The following is a 20,435-nucleotide window of genomic DNA, read 5'->3' as shown; positions in this document are numbered from 1 at the left end:
ACTAGTACTATGTCTTACTATTGTTCTACTTGCAGTTGGTACTACTGCTCGTATCTTCGTGTTCCTACTGTACTTAATAGTATCTTCGTTCGTACTAGTAGTATAATTTGGGTCAGTCGATTTGTGAAAGAAGTTCGACGGAGCAAAGGAAGAAGACGGCAGAAGAGGTGGAAGAAGCCCTTCTAGCCATCCATGTTGCATCAAACGGCTCACAAGAGTCAACTGACCCAAATTGCTCCTTCAGATTGCAGGATCCACATGGCATTCAAGGTCTCGAAGGTAGATTCCACGTCCTCACCCGGTTTGCGGGCTCGACGTGCGTGCAACCGGCTTCTGCCGCGACAGCCACCATGGGCGCCTCCTCCGCGCGGGCGGAGACGACAATGACACGCTAGTTCCTCCTCGCCGGCGTGCTGGAGCATGCGCTCGTCCTCCTCTTTGTACGCTGTGTGCATAGAGGCGGCTCCACCAGCTGCTCGCGTGCTTGGCAGCGCAGCGGCATCGCGAGGAGGGACTGCAGAAGACGTGAGCGGGCGAGCCTTCGGCTTCATGGCATAGGGATGGTGGTGACACGGCGGTGATGGGCGAGAAATTGTTGGCCGGAGTAGGCGGGCACCGGCATGCGCAACGGCGGCGGCATATTGATGAGTGCGTGTGTGGGAGCTTACTTTAGTTTTGTATAAGGCTGGTCAAACTTAAAAGAAAACCGTACTAGTACACGTAAACATTAGACTTAGGCAGCGCTTTTATTAGTTAGTACCACAACCACGATAAAGAATCCTGTGCAAGCGCGTGAACTGCGGCTGCGCGGTCGATCGAACGGTGCGTCACCGTTTCGCGCTCGAAGGACATCCACCGAACCTTTTTGTGTGTGTGAAAACAATCCTCGAATCTTACTCAACTTTTTTTTTCCTCGGAAAGTTCTTGACGCTTCAATATTTTCATATATTTGAATTTAGCTCCACTTCGTGTTTATTTGGATTTGGCAGTTTTAGGTGCGCCCTAGTTTTTTTTATACTGATTTTGTGTGTGTGACTGAGAGAGAACGTGTGTATGTGTCCATATGTGTGTTGTGGCGGAAGGGCAATGTGGAGACGGTGTGCGTGTGATACAGACATAGAGAGGTGTGAATATGCAAATGATCATGCATGAGTGAGACATAGACAGATGCCGATACGTTGTGTATACATGAGAGAACGGTCTTCTAGTTTACTTGTGTGTGTGTGTGTGGGTGTGAGAGAGAGAGAGAGAGAAAGAGGAGCATCCGTAACACAACAACCATCTCTCCCGATTCGTCCGTCCCTCGCATGATCGCTTGCAACACATGCATCAACGCGCACATTTTGACACTCTCACCCGGCCCCTGCCCACCTCAAGGCCCGCACAATCTCTTTGTGAATACCCATTTTTGTTTTCTCTCAACATCTGACGCGCGCGCGCGCGCGCACACACACACACACACGCACGCACACAGCACAACACACACACACACACACCCTCCCCCGAGCACACAATTCATCCCCATCGAAGGTTATACGGCGACCACTCTTGCTTGTGCTTCTTTGCACCCCAACATGCACAACACCTCAATCTTCAAAGAGGGCATTGAGCAGATCGAAGACGGCGACCACACCGCACTAGAGAATGTGGGGCCATTTGGAAGCAGGGTGATGTGACGACGGCTGACTGACTCCTCTCCCCACCCTCTCTCTCTCGCACAAAATTACCAATCCCTCTCTCCCCCGCACAAAATTGTCAATCCCTCAACCCACGAGATCCTTCCCCTCTCGTCCATGTTTTTCCAGCTCTCTCATCAAACATGTTATCTCTTCTCCTTCCATGTATACAGAATCCGGATGCACACGCATCTCACATATATTACATGTCTCCATCTTTCTCACAGACCTAACTTCTTCCTCTCTCTTTCTCTCTCTATCTCTCTCTCTCTGTCTCGTTAGGTTTGTCTCCTACTCTCTTGTCCACATACATACAATCTTTCCTGCCCTATCTGCTCCATCTTCAAAAGCTCTCTCTGCATGTTTCATTCACACATTGGGATATGTCAAAATGTTGCTTCTATAATGGTTGATGTAGAGTTATGATTGTTTTTGTTGCATCCTACAAAGTAATAACTATGAAATGCATTTAGATTCTCATTTGACTGGGATTATGTGGGTTTGAGCATGTTGTGAAGTACTATAGACCTTGTATACATCTTGGGATTCGACAATGATTGTAACTATTGAATTGTATAGACCATTACATTCGAAGTCAATAGCCTAATATATTTATTTCACAATTTCAATAAATGATTAGTTCACTACAAACGAAGAAAACAAATGTGTACTTCCTCCGTTTTTATTTAAGTCCGCGTATTAGCATTGGTCAAAGTCAAGTTTTGTAAACTCTCAGAAATCTTATAACAAAAAATATTAACATATACAATAACAAATAAATACCATTAGATTCATTATTGAATGTACTTTCACATCATACAAATTTGTTATGGTAAATGTTTACATTTTTCTATAAACTTTGTCAAACTTTAGGAAGTTTGACTTTGGTCAAACCTAATATGCAGAGTTTACTACTACTACTCGCTAGTTGCTTAGCCGAATCACTCAACACGCCACACGGGGAGTCCAATGTCACAAAATTTTGAGGTCGGCGGGAAAATCTCCCGTGACCCTGATTCGAGCAGTGGGAAGTTACCATCATAGCCTTCGGAACAGGCCTACGGATGACGCTTGGTAGGGGGCTGTTTTCGTAACTTCAGGTTCACCCTACCCAGCCAACCCCACCCCGACACCCAAAGTAGTACACCTGATATTCCCTATTTTCTATCCCCACCGCGAAATAGACTTCTCCCCGGCACCGCAACCTTCGTACTCCTCCCCTTTACATCGACGCACTCGTCCACCGCAGCGCATCTGCCTCATCGACGACCTCATATGCCGCACTAGAGCCGGTCCACCGTCGTCGTCGTACACGGAGCCTCTTCCCCGGCATCGTCTTCCATGGTCTCGGATCTGCTTCCCGGAAGTCGATGCCAAGCGCAAAAGTACCACCGTCGTGGACAATGAACTGAATCCCGTTGCCGACCATGACTCACAGAGGCCGCCGCGACCATCGTTCTACTCCTTGACTGGTAATGTGTGTAGTGAATCACTTAGCAGTACATGCGCAGTTCCAATTTTGTTCATACGTACCCTTCAAATTTCCTAGGTGCTATTGTTCTCGTAAAATTAATTGGTTATAACCTCCATTGTCCAACAGAATATCAGCTTGTAACTGTGCGTCGCTCCTATATGGTGCTGTGCTTGGGTAGGTTTTAATCTGCAACCAGCAGTGTGGCAAATGATGGAAAGTTTTTTAGAACTAGCAAGATGCCCATGCATTGCACGCTGTCGGTGTTCTGGGAATGGGGGTCCCAGACTTGCCTGCCTGCGGCCTGTGGCGTGGCTCAAGTGGAGGCCCAGTGCATCCCAGCTTCATCAGCTCAAGCTCAAGACCCTCGCGAGGGGCCAAGCCTCGCGGGGCGGACGACAGGAAGCTTCCTCGAGAGCAGCCTCATCAGGTGGGCTCGCGAGGAGGCGGAGAGATCAAGGCAGGGGTACCTCGCAAAGTGCCCGTGATGCAAGCCATGACGATCAAGACCAAGCAGGCGCCAGGCGGGCGCCGGCCTGTGTAGTGTCCTTGTTTCCCTTTGGTGCAAAGGGGCCAAGCACAGGCCAAGGCATCAGGCAAAGGTTACTGTTTCGGTGCAACAAGACCAAGACCAGCGGAACGGCAGGATGGAGGTCACCGTGGAGCCCAAGACGGCGTCACCGTCAGAGTCTTTGGCAGTCAAAGACCAACTTTAGTTAGGATAAGTGTACTAGATGTTCCCCTTAAAAATGGCCAATTGTTGGCGCCCTTCCTGCTCAATATTTGGGAAGAGGCCTAGGGCCTCTATAAATAGAGCTAGCCACAGAGTAGGGGGATCCAGATTTTGGGTAGACTAAAGAGAGAGAGGCAATCGAACTCACCCAAGCAGTTCATCGCACCAGCTCAAGAACACCTCTCGTGAGGTTGTTCTTCCTTTTTATTGTTCATCATCAGCCCCTGAGGCAATCCACCACACCACACACTGGAGTAGGGTATTACACCACAATGGTGGCCTGAACCAGTATAAACCTCGTGTCCCCTGTGCGTTCTTCTTTCTAGCCTAGATTCCTTGCGAGGCTTCGAGACGTGAGTTGGTAGGAGAGAGATCTTCACACGCACCCCAGAGTTCCTACCTCAAGGGTCTGCCGGAACCTGAAATCCGACATTTGGCACGCCAGGTAGGGGTGTGCCGGAGCTTTCCCTTCCATCTACCCGTTCCCCACGGACACCATGCTCTGCCCTCATGGCGGCCAGCGCACCGCCCCCTCTATCCGTCGACGCCGGCACGGAGACCAGGGGGCTCCGAGCCCTGGTCCCCACCTTGCGACAGGTGCAGTGGCTGCGCAAGGGCAAGCCGGACATGCCGCCGCGCTACGGCGGCATGGCCGACCCGCAGGCCTTCCTGCTGGCGTATGAAGAAGCCATCCTCAAGGCCGGGGGCGACGACAAGGCCATGGCAAACTGGCTGCCCATGGCCCTCAATGGTGTCTCGCGCATGTGGCTGCTCCACCTGCCAGCGGCTTCTGTGGCCTCCTGGGAGGAGTTGCGCGGCCTTTTCCTAGCCCATCATGCCGCGCCAGCACCCCCAGTCGTTGCGGCCATCCTGGGCGGATCACAGGCACCACCTTCGAGCCGCCACGTCAAGCCGTTCACCCGCTAGATCTGCACCGCCCTCAAGCGCCGAGAAGCCCCCCCCCCAGCCTGGGCGGCACGCAAGGCCGATCTGACCTTCAGCTCGAATGATCACCCCTCCAACCCCGCATGTTCGGGCGCGCTCCCGATGCTACGCACCCCCACCATCTGCCAAGTGGACGTCACCAGGACCCTCGTCGATGGTGGGGCCGGCCTCAACATGCTCACGGTGGAGGCCTTCAGCCTCCTCGACGTGCCGCTAGAACGGCTTCAGCCCAGCAGGCCCTTCTCAGGCACCGGAGGCGGTTCCACCGGCCCATTGGGGCAGATCCGCCTCCTGGTGACCTTAGGCACTAACGACAACTTCCGCACGGAGCTGATCGACTTCGACATCGCCCCCATCGGCCTCCCGTACGACGCCATCCTCGGCTACCCAGCCTTGGCCCAGTTCATGGCAGCGACTCACCCGGCGTACAACCTCATGAAGATGCCCGGGAGCAGCGGCGTCCTTACCATGTTCAGAGACACCGGGGATGTGTTATAGGCGCTCAAGCTTGCTTTCAAGATGGCCGCGGTGGCACAGCCCGCCAGCGCAGATGTCCTCGAGCCCAAGGGGGCTGCGCCAGCTAAGAAGAAACAGTTATTCAGCCAAGACAAGGTGGAGAACAAGCAGGTACCGGTCGACAAGGATGGATCTGCTGGCGCCGCCTTCACCATAGGCGCCAACCTCGAGCCTGCACGGAGGAGGCCTTGGTCAGGTTCCTGCGCTAACGAGGAGGTGTTTGCGTGGGAGCCTGATCAGCTGGCAGGGGTCCCAAGGGATGTGATTGAACACCATCTCAACGTGTGCCCAAACGTGCGCCCCATAAAGCAGAAGGCAAGGCGGCAGTCCACTGAGAAGCAAACTTTCATCGTCCAAGAGACCCACAAGTTAGAGGCAGCAGCGGTTATTCGCGAGGTCCGCTACCCAGATTGGTTGGCCAACCCAGTTGTCGTGCTAAAAAAGGGAGGAAAGGAACGCATGTGTGTTGACTTCACCAACCTTAACAAGGCCTGCCCGCAGGATCCATTTCCGTTCCCTGGCATCGACTAGATCGTCAACTCTACCGCTGAGTTTGACCTATTGTGCTTCCCGGATGCCTTCTCGGGCTATCACCAAATCAAGATGGCAGTAGAAGACATGGAGAAAACAGCTTTCCTGACCCCATGCGGATTGTACTGCTACACCTACATGCCATTTGGGCTGCGCAACACAGGAACGACCTTTCAGCGGCTGATGCACATCACCTTGGGCCGGCAGCTCGGGAGAAACGCTGAAGCTTACGTCGATGACATTGTGGTGAAGTCTCGGGAGGCGGAAACCCTGATACAGGACCTGGAAGAAACCTTCACAAGCCTCCATGAGGTAGATCTGCGGCTCAATCCGGAGAAGTGCGTATTTGGGGTCCCTTCGTGCAAGCTCTTGGGCTTCCTCGTGTCCCACAGGGGCATCGAAGCCAGCCTGGAGAAGGTCAAGGCAGTCGAAGACATGAGCCCGCCGAAGACCCTTAGAGAAATGCAGAAGCTCACCAGGCGTGTAACCGCGCTAGGACACTTCTTCTCCAGGTTGGGGGAGCGGGCACTGCCCTTCTTCAAGCTGATGAAGAAGAAGGGCCCGTTCGAATGGACTAAAGAGGCCGACAGGGCATTCCAAAATCTCAAGAACTACCTTACCAGCCCTCCGGTGATGGTGGCTCCACGGCCTCGGGAGCCCCTGGTGCTTTACCTTGCAGCCACTCCCTATTCCGCCAGTGCGGCCCTTGTGGCAGTTAGAGAGGAGCGCCGGACCAAGGCCGCAGCCCTCGTCCCATCCGAAGCAGAGTGAGGCCAAGAAGGCCTCGCGGAGACCATGACCTCAGCAGAAAAGGATCAACCTAAGGAGGGGAGCGCACCCAGAGCAGAAGAGGCCTCTCCAGGTGACTGAGCGCTGGGGCTCCATCGCCTCAGGAGGCACCTCAACCTCCGAAGGACGCGAGCGGTGCCAGCACCCTCAACCTCGTCGAGCACCCTGTCTACTTCGTCAGCACGGTGCTACGGGACGCGAGGGTGCGGTACCCCATGCCCCAAAAGCTCCTCCTCACACTGTTAGTGGCCTCGTGCAAGTTGCAGCACTACTTTCAAGGCCATCCCATCAAGGTTGTCTCAGCATATCCCTTGGAAAGGGTACTCAGGAGCCCCAACTCAGCTGGGAGGGTCGCTGAATGGAACATCGAACTACAAGCATTTCAGCTAGAATTCAGCACAACCAGGGTCATTAAGGGAGCTGCACTTGCAAATTTCATGGCGGAGTGGACAGAGGCACCGGGGCTCAAAACGGGCGAGGACTGGTCGCTCTCCCCAGGAAGTGAAGCGCCGGACGGCTGGGTCATGTACTTCGACGGAGCGTTCTCGCGACAGGCCGCGGGGGGCTGGTGCAACGCTCATATCCTCCACTCAAGACAAGCTCTACTATGCTATGCAGCTCTGCTTCCAGCATGGAGAGAAGGTCTCCAACAATATAGTGGAGTACGAAGGCCTGATAGCGGGCTTGAAAGATGCAGTCACCCTGGGGGTAAAGCACCTCATCATCAAGGGCGGTTCACATCTCCTCGTCAACTTCTCCAACAAAGTATACGAGCCGAAGGACGAGCACATGGAAGCGTATCTCGCGGAGGTCCGCAGGATGGAGAAACAGTTTTGGGGGCTGGAGTTGCAACACGTGCCTCGGGGCACCAATCAAGAGGCTGATGGCATCGCCAAGAGGGCATCCAGGCGGCTGCCTCAGGAGCCTAGCGTCTTCGAGGAGCGACTCTTAAAACCCTCGGCGGTGCCATCACTATCAAGCACGGCACAGCCGAGGGAGGAGCTCCCTCAGCCGCCTGCCTCGGGAGCCCCGGCCTGTGGCCCAACCTCAGGGTCATGCTTGCTCCTGGCGTTGGAACCTCAGGAGGGATGTTGGACTGCAGAGTTCAAGGATTACTTGATGCAAGGGACCCTGCCGGAGAAGGAGGAGGACGCGGAGCGCGTGGCGCGGCAGGCCACGGCCTACTGCATCCAAGTCGGAGAGCTCTACCGGAAGCGACCAAACGACGTGTCCCTGCGTTGCATTTCCAGGGAGCAAAGGAAGGAGCTATTGGCAGACATACACGATGGAGACTGTGGGCACCACTCATCATCACGAACCCTCGTCAGCAAGGCGTTCCGCAGCGGGTTCTATTGGCCCACAGCACTCAACGACGCCGTCGAGCTGGTGAAGGCTTGTGAAGCCTGCCAATTCCATGCCAAGCAGATCCATCAGCCGGCGCAGGGCCTGCAGACCATACCCCTCTCATGGCCATTCACGGTTTGGGGGCTGGACATTCTGGGCCCGTTTCCTCGGGCGCCAGGGGGCTATCGCTACCTCTACATTGTCGTGGACAAGTTCACCAAGTGGGCTGAGGTGGAAGCCGCCCGCACCATCCCAACAGGCTCCGCAGTCAAGTTCATCAGGGGCCTCGTGAGCCGATTCGGGGTGCCTAACCTCATCATCACCGACAACGGTTCACAATTCACCAGCAATCTCTTCAAAACATATTGTGCTAACCTTGGAACGCAGATATGCTACACTTCGGTAGCACACCCTCGGAGCAACGGCCAGGCTGAGCGAGCCAACGCGGAGGTCCTGAGGGGCCTCAAAACCAGGACCTTCAAGAAGAAGCCGGAGGCCTATAGCAGGGGCTGGTACGATGAGCTCCAGTCTGTGTTGTGGTCTATCTGCACGACCGTGACCAAGTCGACTGGTGAAACCCCATTCTTCCTCGTCTACGGAGCTGAGGCCGTCCTCCCTCACGAGGTCAGGAGTCGTTCCGCGTGGGTCCTGGAGTTCGACGAGGCGCAGCAGGACGCCATGCGGGGGACAGATCTCATGCTGGGGGAGGAACACCGTCGAGAGGCCGTGCTGCGGGCGGCAAGATATCAACAGGCGCTGCGATGATACCACTGCCGCACCATCCACCCCAGAACTCTTGAGGTAGGGGACCTCGTGCTCCAATGGGTCCTCTCCAGGGAGGGGCTGCACAAGCTCTCTCCCATGTGGGAGGGCCCATTCAAGGTTGTTCATGTTTCCAGGCCCGGCTCCGCAAGCTTGGAGACCCAGGAGGGGGTGCCCATCCCGAACGCGTGGAACATTCAACACCTCCGGAGGTTCTATCCTTGAACGAGGCCTAGTGCCTATGGAAAAGGCCCGGAGCCTGTGAAGAAGGCCAATGCCTATGAAGCTTGTCGCTTTGGGAGAAGGCCCAGTGCTTGTGAAGAAGGACAATGCCTGTCAAGCTCGCTCCCCCCCTCAAGAAAAGGCCCAGTGCCTGTGAAGAAGGCCGATGCCTATGAAGCTCGCCGCCCGTGACACTCTCACATAATAATGAGTGGGGCTGTACACACCCCGGAGTCTCCGGAGTGCCGCCCCTGGGCCTCGGGGGCTCCCGCCCACGCCCAGTGGCAGCACTTAGCTCCGCGCTAGTGAGAAGACGTCGAAGACTAGATTAGGTTCCGGACGCGGCTTTTCATTTGCTTTCTACAGTTAGTTCGTTCTTCTTTGTTTGAAGCTTTAGTTGGAGTTGCTTTCAGTGTTGTGCGGCGCCCAGCCCGTGTTTTCCATCCTTGCCCTTTGCTTGAACATGCTTTCCTTTCGCGACCCTCGCAAGGGAGGCTGCACAGGCACCCTCGCGAGCGTCACCTGGTTTAATTTTGTGAGGTTCCTCGGCATAGGTTCGCATCAGGAGCACTCCTCCCAGTCAATGCCCCACGGGCATCACGACGCGAATGCCGAGCTCGAGCAGGTCACCCCCGTGGTCGGGGGCTGGAACCTAACCCTTCGACAAGTTTCTTCTTACAGGCCTCGAAGACCCATGACAAGGCCTCCGGCTGAAGCCTCCCGAGGCTAGCCCCGCAACGAATCCCTCCTACCGAGCCAAGTGTTCCTACGCATGAGCATGTAGCACCATAGCATGGCATGAAGATAGTAGGAAAAGCATGATAATTAAAAGCAATAGTCTGGCACGCCCCCGCGGGACTCCATACTTCTCTCTCTCTATGCAGATAAAGCAAAATAGGCGTGGCTCGACCGTCTACAGCACGAAGAAGAAGATCTGTGTCATCTTCCGGAGCTCAAGCGGTCTCCTCTTCACGCTTCACCTAGGCGCGGCGGAGGGACGATCCACCTCCCCCTCGAAGCGAGCACGACGGTGCGATGGCTGGTCACAGCCGCCGCTAGAGGAGCTACCGTCGGAAGGAGAGTCGCCGAAGCTTGAAGAGCCGCAGGCACCGCCGGGCGCATGCCCGACCTCATCTTTGCCGCTGCCGTCACCAAGGATGAGCGGCCGGCCGTCGTCGTCACCTTCGGGGCAGCACACAGCACAGTGGCCATCTCCTCCGAACACCCTCACGTAGAGGGTGGCGTCTCCGGCGAACTTGAAGTGGACAGTGCAACGCTGGCCGAGACCACGCGTACGGCCAAACGTCTGCCAGCCGTGAGTCAACACCACATTCCCGGCAACGGAAACTTCCACCGCCACCGAAGAGGCCCTGATACAGCTGCCATCCTCCTGGAGCCAGAGCCCGCTCGTGGCACCAGCTGGCAGCTCGCCGGCGAAGAAGCGAGGGAGCTGAAGCCAAGTACCGGCCGGATCCTTCGACCAGACGACGAACTCCGGCAGCACTTCCGCAGAATGGAATCAAGGGCGGGAGGCCCGCGCGGCCACGGTGCGTCTCCCCCCACCGATCAAGCGGCCTCCACCAAGGCCTCGGATAGTCTTCACGGGAGACGCGGGATGCTTGCGGGGGCGGCCCCGGTCGCGCTTGGCTAGAGGAGATTCAGGCCCCTCCCGGTTGGCCTTCTCCTTCTCCGCGGCCGAAAACCTCTTCGTGGGCACCATGGGGCGCGACGAGCCAAGGGGGAGAGGTGAAGAAGAAGGGGCGGAGCAAGGAAAGATGGAATAGAAGGGCTCGCGCCGTTCCGTACTTATAGCCGGAGGAGGCCAACCGTCGGCCTCCACGATCATAGCTAATCATGTCCCGTTTTGCATGCAGGGACTAGTCACGTCGGACGGTTGCCAAGGCGTCGTGGGGAAGCGGAGACGCCCACGTCCAATCAATCGCCACACGGCGCCCAAGGCGCTTCGCACTTGCCCCTTCGCTTCTCTGCTAAGACAAGTCCGGGCACGCCTTGGGCCCGGGGGCTACTGTTGGCGTTCTAGGAATGGGGGTCCCCAGACTTGCCTGCCTGCGGCCTACGACATGGCTCAAGCGGAGGCCCAGTGCATCCCAGCTTCATCAGCTCGAGCTCAAGACCCTCGCGAGGGGCCAAGCCTCGCAGGGCGGACGACAGGAAGCTTCCTCTGGAGCAGCCTCATCAGGCGGGCTCATGAGGAAGCGGAGAGATCAAGGCAGGGGTACCTCGCGAGGTGCCCATGATGCAAGCCATGACGATGGAGACTAGGTGGGTGCCAGGCGAGCGCCGGCCTGCATAGTGTCCTTGTTTCCCTTTGGTGCAAAGGGGGCAAGCACAGGACAAGGCATCGGGCAAAGGTTACCATTTCGGTGCAACAAGACCAAGACCAGCGGAACGGCAGGATGGAGGTCACCGTGGAGCCCAAGACGGCGTCACTGTCAGAGTCTTTGGCAGTCAAAGACCAACTTTAGTTAGAATAAGTGTACTAGATGTTCCCCTTCAAAATGGCCAATTGTTGGCGCCCTTCCCGCCCTATATTTGGGAAGAGTCCCAGGGCCTCTATAAATAGAGCTAGCCACCACAGAGTAGGGGGATCCAGATTTTGGGTAGACTAGAGAGAGAGAGAGGCGATCAAACTCACCCAAGCAGTTCATCGCACCAGCTCAAGAACACCTCTCGCGAGGTTGTTCTTCCTTTGTATTGTTCATCATCAGCCCCTGAGGCAATCCACCACACCACACACTGGAGTAGGGTATTACACCACAATGGTTGCCTGGACCAGTATAAACCTCGTGTCCCTTGTGTGTTCTTCTTTCTAGCCTAGATTCCTTGCAAGGCTTCGAGACGTGAGTTGGTAAGAGAGAGAGAGAGAGAGATCTTCACGCGCACCCTAGAGTTCGAACCTCAAGGGTGTGCCGGAACCCGAAATCCAACACACGCATCAAGAGGCATTTGTATTTTATCTTGTGGGAGAAAAGGATGGACGAGGGAAGGCCTTATTTGCAAATCTGGAGAGGGGTATGGGTATCTTTTTGCAAAATTCCCATTTGTTTCCTTCCTATCTGTCAGATATCAATCGGACGGCCTATATTGCAAGAAAAAAAAGTAGACAGTAGAGAAGTAGAGATAAATATTAAATATTAAATATAAAATAAATATAACAGTAGAGAAGAGAGTAGAGATAGCAGAGATGTAGGTAAAGGATCGCGGCGCGCGGGAAAAAGCGGCCGGGCGTGCGCTAGTTTTGGCGCGCGGCGTCTAGCATGCTTTATAAAATCCAACGCCCTCCCACCGCTCTGTTCCTTGCCACCGCTCTCTCCCCGCTCTTTCTCGCCTCGCCGCTGCCGCGCCACCATGCCGCCACGTCGCCTGGAAACTTGGGGATACCGCGGCGTCCGCGCGCGCCCCTCCGGCGGCTTCTCCGCCGAGATCCGATTCTGCGGAATGTGCCTCAGCCTCAGCAATTTCGACACCGCCAACCAGGCCGCCCGCGCGTATGACGCGGCGATGTGGCGCCTCCGGTGGCCTCATAGAACATTGAACTTCCCCAACGTACCGACGTGGGAGCGGGCGCAGGAGCTCGCGCCTTTGCCGCAGCTTAGCACCAACGAGGATCATCGCGTCAAACGGAGGCGGGAGCACCGTCTTGGCATCATCGAGATGGACGAGGAAGCCATGGCGATGTGGCGCCAACACTTCCCACATGACATCATCAACAAGCGTGAGTTCTATGCGCAAAGGAGGGCGGAGAGGGATAAGAGGAGGGCGGAGCGAGCCGCCTATCGCGAGTACAAGCGTAGGCGAAAAGCGGACGCTCAATTCAAGATGAGGCTAGGAGCAGCATCACGCTGGGAATCCGACGACGATCGGTATCTTCACGCCTACAGTCAAACGTCGGAGGACATCACCGAGGAGGAGTCAGACGACGAGGAGTAGTTGAATTATCTTTTTTTATCTATCTATACTGAGAACTATCCTCTACTCTCTAGTCTCTACTTCTCGATCTCAGCACTGTAAACACTTTTTTAAAGCGTCGCGCATTGTGATTCTATTTGAGATGCTCTAACATGGCAGACGAGTGCTTTAATGTTGCCCACAAGATGCGAGAGTATTACTAGTAGTATATTTTTCTTGCCATGTTGAGATTTTAAAACCACGAGTGCGAACATGCAGAGGAGCAATGAAGACCAAACACGGGATACTCGGGACATCTTCAAGGAGCGTGGCAAGTTACAGAGGAGCTGCACCGAACCTGTAAAACGAGCTTTGGTAAGTAACACCCTTTCAATTACTTTCGTTTAGCCTCATGTTCTTCGATGTGTATATGTTGTAGTTTCTGTTTCTCTTAAGCGTGGTGTTCTTTGATGTGTAATAAGAAGAGTCTTAATCGTCCTAATGCTTTCGTTTTTAGCTTGATGTAGGAAGTGGGTGTTCTCACCTTGTAGTCTATTTTTATTATTATTATTCCTTTTGAATTCACTTCTCCGAGTTCTTCTTATCTGGCTTCTACTAAATGGTTCTAGGTTGCTCTGAGTATTGATCTAAAAAAGAAGTAACTTCATGTCAGGATGCAGTTCCTGTGAGGGAAGTATGGTCAACCTTGAGATCATGTTTCCAAAATGAGGCTGGATTACACACAAGGTGCCAGTTCCCTAATGATGCTAGATTAGACACAAGGTGCAAATTCCCAGATGATGCTGGATTACACACAAGCCAGGTGGAGTTGTCAGTTGTTCGTGTCCTCGTGGCATTAGTAAAGGCTGAAAGAAAGCATGCAGCAGCCCTTGAGAATGTAGCTGAGTTCCTGAAGAAGTGAAAAGAGCAATCAGATGCTCTCTTCACCCAAGCCAAAGAAGAGATGGAAGAAGCCAGAAATAAGCTAGCAGAGGCAGAGCAGGCTAGGCATCTCCTCCTATCTAAAACTCTTGTCAATACAAAATTTCCATCATAATAGGTAGGTTCAAATGTTTATCTAGTCAGCATGCGTGTTGTGATGTCCGTGCATCTACTGATGTGGCACAAAATGTTTTTTCGGGTCATGTAATAACAACAATTACTTTCCAAACAATAACAGATGAAGCATTGGACATGGTATAGTTCACGCGCAAGCCCGACATTCCAAGTTCAACTTCCACATCAAACTCATGTTCACAGATATTTGCACATTCATACATAATGTCCACAACCATGATTCACTTCAAAGCCAAAAAAATGTGAGGAGAGTTATAAATAAAGAAAAACCTCTACTAGTTCCTGCTACCGGTGCAAGCACAACAAGTCAAGACCATGCGTAAATTAATTATATTTTAGTCATTTTTTGTGTTCTAAAATGCCTGTCGGCTCGCGGAAGGACGTGTTGTCGGCACACGCGCCGGTTCAATGCCTGCGCTATGAGAGGTCGCGTCTGTGTCAGAGCAAACACTCACTCCAGTCCTTTTTTGTCTGGGTATAACAAAATCTCGTTTTCCATTCACATTTTACAAGTAAAATTCATGGACAAACTTTGACTCAAAGTATGATGGGTACTAGTAAACCAGAATGGAGGTAGTAGTTTTTTTTAATCAAAGAAGGGTTTCCCCTTCCGATTTTCATTACTGAAAACCAGCATCTAAATCTAAACCATAGTATTTGCCCTAGAACTACCAGGTTCAACATCTCGCAACATAAACCCATACAACCATACGCCAAGGAGGTACATAGTACTATGAATTCCATTTTCGCTCCATACCAATCGTTCTAAAAACTACTTACTACTTATAACGCGTCATTGAAAATCGGAACTCTTAACCCCGCTAAAAACGATATTTTAAACGTGGCTACTCGATCTATGGCAACTGACGATCCACCGCGCTCCAAGTCATTCACCTGTGGTCCCAACCATCAACTCCTACGGATCAAATTATCACGTGAGCTAACTATTCCTACAAAGGTGCTCCACCACGTACCCGGTACCCGCGAATGCAGCAATCGTGCACCTAGAGTTTTAGGGTTTATTTGTTAACGTCGCCTTTACGTAACACTCATGTGTGCGAGACAGCGAGAGGCCGACTGCGTGCGTGCGCCTCTTCTCTTCGTATATGTACTCCACAGTTTGTCTGGTGTCCAAAAAATTATAATAACTACTAGCAATGTGCCAATGAGTTGCCACACAATCAAAGTAGATTAATACATATTCACCGATTTGATAGAAAAAAAAGTCTAGTTTTGAAATACGTATATCACTAAAAATATGTTATGTTTCACTCAAAATATATTCCTTTGGAAGTTTTGATGAGATAAGGGACGGATGTTGTTGGTTTCAAGATTCGAGAAGTGGTATATGTCTAATTTCTACTTTTACTAGCAATATGCATGTGCGTTGCACGGAACATCAAGATCTTGTCGGAGAAAAGGATGAATGAGGGAAGGCCTTATCTGCAAATGTGGTGAAGAGTGCGGGTAATTCCCATATTTTCTTTCGTATCCGTCAGATATAAATCAGACGGCCTACATTGCAGGATGGCAGCCCACCATCATCACCAACTCTATTTTTTATCCCTACTCTTATAAAAAGCATTGTCGGTGATGATCATGTGCCTGCCATCCTGCAATATAGGCCGTCTGATCTATATCTGACGGATAGGAAGGAAACTATGGCAATTTTGCAAAAAAGATACCCACACCCCTCTCCACATTTGCAAATAAGGCCTTCCCTCGTTAATCCTTTTCCCCCACAAGATAAACTACTCATAAAAATGCATCTTGATGTTCCGTGCAACACATGGGCATCTTGCTAGTTGTTGCACAAAGTCCATGTGTGTGTGAGAGAGAGGGAGAGTGGAGGAGGACGGAGTGCATGTGTGACAAAGACACAAGGAGTGTGTGTGCGATAGGTATCAGCTTAAAATGAGGCGATAGTGTGTGTGTGCACGATCGAGAGGGCGTGTCTCAAGAAGGGAAGAAAAATCTACATAGATACAAGGAGCGAGAGAGAGAGACATGTATGCGATAGTGGAAGCACGAGTGTGCGGGTGTATAAACCTATCTAGAGGCTAGCTAGTCTATAAATGTTTGTGAGAGAAATACGAGTCGGGGTGCGAAAGCGAGAGTTCTGTGTGTGAGAGAGAGAGAGACGGTAGTCGGGAAGGGGAGTGGAAGCAGGAGTTGTGTGTGTGTGTCTGTGTGAGAGACAAAGGAGACGGTAGTCGGGGTTGTTTGATCGGTAAACAAATGAATAATGCGAGTCTAGGATGGAGACGAAAAGGAGACCACAACAAATGTTGTGTCTATAGGAGAGAGAGAGAGAGAGAGAGTAATTTTAGTGGTATGAGTCATATGAAGAGACATATAGGGTGTGTGAGAGAATCCCATAAAGAGAAAGACAAAGTGAAAGACGAGTGGAGACTGTGTGTGTGTGGCGGTGAAAAAGAAAGCTTAGGTACCGAGTGATACCAAAGAACAGTAGAGACGTGAGAGATAATGAAAACCGTGTAATGTATAATGATAGGGAGAGTGTGACACTTCTCAAGGGAGACGTCTAGAGACCATGTTTGCGAGGATAGGAGAAACAGGAAGTGAGCGTGCGGGTAGCTGGAGAAAAGAGAGTGATAGCTACCTGAAGGAGCATGCATGCGAGAGAGATGGGCGTGAAAGGAGTGAACAAAAAAGGGATTCAAATATTTGAATTCAAGATGATGATACATGCAATCCATACTCGAACCAAAATTGATCTATCAAACATGCATACTCATATGAATTCACGCACATCTATGTTATTTAATATGTAGATATTATTGATCCATACATTTTAGTAGAACATAATTTGGTTATTTTTTTTCGAATTCAACCTTAAGATTTTGAGATCGTTGTATTTGTAAATCATATTATACATATAAAGGAGCAGAATTCTTTGTTGTGCTTTTGAAAGTATATATAAAAAATAATGTATATAGAATGTAATTCCAACTGAAAATGGATCCCGCCCGAAAAAAATAGAATACAAACGGGATTCGAATTGAGTTGGCATGGTAAACGTGCACTCTGCAAAATTTGCAAGATGGAAATTACTACTGCCTATCCCTGCCACGCAAATCCTATCTTCTGGATTTCTATAGGTTTCGATAGGGGTAGGTTTGTAATTTCACCCAAACATGACGTAACTACCTCTCACCCGGATTCATACACGATGGGCGCCAAAACACAGTGTGTCCTCGGCCGAAATCGACTCCCTCACCAATTCATGTTCATACATGGTGGGCGCCACAAAACAAACTCTCGTCGGCAAATATTCGGTGTATGCGAGATTATCGTCCTATCCCCAACCGACTAATATTGATGTGATGTACTAGAAATTTGAAACATGGGGTAAGTTTGTAAATTTCCTCGTATTTGAGACAAGCATGCCCTGAATACATGGTTCCCCCCTTCCTTTCTACCTCCCTTTTCCCCATTCGTACTCCGTGGGCGCCAAAACACCCTCTCCACCCCACCCTCCTCCGCCCGCTGCCGTCCGCCACCCCATCCACCGCCATCCTCCTCCACCATGCCGGAGTTGATACCCCGACGCCGCCGTCCATTACAAGAGATCGACCTCTCTCATCCACGGCTTCGGACCGGGATCCTTGCATCCCGTCCTCTCGCTTCATCCCCGCCGTCGTCCACCTTGCCGGTGCCGCTCCTACGACCATCTCGTCCACCGCGCCCCGCCGCCACCGTCTGCCCACCTAGATCTGGTCCCACGCTGCCAACAGCTATCGCTACCGCAGCACCGTCAAATTCTCAGTAGATGCGTACACGGCGCTGCACCAGAGGCGGTACTCTTTCGTATCTGCTCAACTTATTTATCGCAACAAGAAGATAGATCGCCACTGCTTTACTCTGATTTCTTGTCTTGGTTGCGAAGTTGCCTTTGTCCGGTTTGCACCGTTAGATCCACCCTGGCACGCTCAACACTATACTCCCAATGCTTATGGTTTTCCCCTTTTATATTCCACACTAGTTAAATCATAGTAGACTAAATTATTCAGAGCTCGGTGGAGTTCGCCGGTGCGAATGAAGGGTCTCAGGTGGTTGTGGGGCCTCGCCGAACGAAGAAAAATCAACGCGGGTGGGGGTTGGGGCGGGGGTGGAGGGTGGGGGTGGCGGAGGAACACAGGCGGTGGGGGCCGGTGGTCTGGCCGGCGGCCCATGCGGTGTTCTGTATGGGAAGAATCAGAGACGAGGAAGAAGAAGGGTTAGGAGACGTAGGATCTTCATCCAACCGCCTGAAATGGTCGAAAGACAGCTGGGAGTTGCATTCTTAATGCGCTCTGGTTCATCATGTGTGGGCACTGTACAACCAACATTTTATTATCCAAAATCTGCTTGCTCTTCTTTACCATGTTCCTCTTCCGTTCTTCTTTAATATGTACTCTCTCCGTTCCTAAATACAAGTCTTTGTATAGATTCCACCATGGACTACATATGGAGTAAAATAAGTGAACTCTAAAATGTATCTGGATACATCTGTATGTGATCCATAGTGGAAATCTCTACCAAGACTTATATTTTGGAACGGAGGGAGTATGATAGTAGTACAGTATGTTCCTTGTACTGAAGATGAGCAGGGACATTTGCAGTGTAGAGGTCTATACGGTCGGTTGTGATGGACACTTTGAGCCTCTTTGATTCGTAGGATTTTGTAAACATAGGAATAGGATTTGTAGTGACCTGGCCACTTGAATCCTATAAGAATAGCAAGTAAATGTGGGAGTTGTGTCGCCTTTGAGAGTTACACTGATATTAACAGTACGCACCTTCACTTGAAGAGAACTGGTATACGAAGCCTTTCTAGCCGTACCGGCAGTACTAGCACATATATTCTAGCAAGTTCCACTTTTCTTATTTTACTCTGATGCTTACAGTTTTCCTTGTTATATCTACACTATGATCTGTGTAGCTGCTTTGTGTCACACTAGCAGCAATGCACTCTTGAAGCTAAACACTGCAATGACTTACAAAATTGGCACCAAGGCATTGAGTACCATTCTGGATGCCATGAAACTCATACGCTCCCTACATGTTTGATTCTTATTCAGAATATGATCCTAATGACTATTCTAACCTCGAGGAGTCAAAGGTAGATAGCCTGTCCTGTTCACCCATCAAGGTGCATGTTCTAATTTGGCAAGGTTTTATTGATTATGGGTATCTTGCATATGTTCTCTTCGACATAATCACCCATGTCTACACGCAAATCGTCCACCTCGAGGTCACGCTTGCCGCGCAGCACCTGGCGTAGCAAGACACCATCGACATAATCACCCATGTCTACACGCAAATCGTCCACAAGGACTACTACGTGCAAGAGGAGGATGATAGGACGCTGGCCTTCTTGGACCGCAGGGCAACCTTGGACGGCATTGTTCAGAAGCACGTTGAGCTCGCCGCCAATGCCGCTGCTCCTCACACGTCGGTTGGTGACCCGGCGCACTAGGGCGTGAGGATGTCGTTGATGGATCCGTATGTATTTTTATCTTTCCTTCAAATCCATGTAGAAGTATATGGTACTACTAGTAATTATCTTACCTTTCGCATCAACTTCATAATTTTCGTGCATACTCCATGCATGAACCGCGCCAGAACCAAACTTCTCATTACTCTAGGGAAAATCGTTATTTCTATCTATCGGTCGTGCCATGCAGCAGAACCAAATTTTACAAGTTACAAGTTCAAAAGGAAAAGCATGTCGTGTTTGCGTTGCACCCCCACACGGTTGGTCCGGCACACCGCTCAAGGGGGAATGCGTCTGGTGTTGCATTTTCACTTACAAGTGGGACCGCAGTTGAGCAAACCGACTATCGGCAAACCCCCACCCCACCCACCGCGCGATGGCTGAGAAAATAGGAGGGAGAACAGATGGTTGTAGACGGGACTCCAAGAAAATTGGTGTCAGATGGGACTCGTGTGGGTGGCGTGTGCCATACTGCTAGACGTGAATACTAGTTATGGCCCATGCCACCCCACTATATCGATCCTATATCGAGGTGCTGGTTATGTACTACCTCCGTCTAGGTGAATAAGTCATTCGCGTAGTTCTAGGTCATCGATTTGAGGAATTAAATATGTGTTATATGTCATGAAAAGTAGATCACTAGATTTCTACAAGGATGTAGTTTCTAAATATATATTTTTTGTCACATATAATACATATTTAGATACTTAAATCGTCAAGATAGAACTACGTGAATGACTTATTCACCGAGACGGAGGTAGTAAAAAAATTCCTAGAGTCCGTGCTCAGCCCTCCTCTATCTCTCTTCTCAGCCAGCCAGCGGATGCGCGGAGCCCATCTTCTGGATGGTATCCATGAATAGTGCATGTTGAAAGTGCAACTATCCCTGGGTGGTTTTGGTAATTCCTAACAACATATATTTCATTGAGCTAATGCTACTTCAAGATAAATATTTCAGGA

Source organism: Triticum aestivum, chromosome 4B, assembly GCF_018294505.1.
Source record: "Triticum aestivum cultivar Chinese Spring chromosome 4B, IWGSC CS RefSeq v2.1, whole genome shotgun sequence".
Classification (NCBI taxonomy): Eukaryota; Viridiplantae; Streptophyta; class Magnoliopsida; order Poales; family Poaceae; genus Triticum; species Triticum aestivum.
This window is presented reverse-complemented; position numbering follows the sequence as displayed.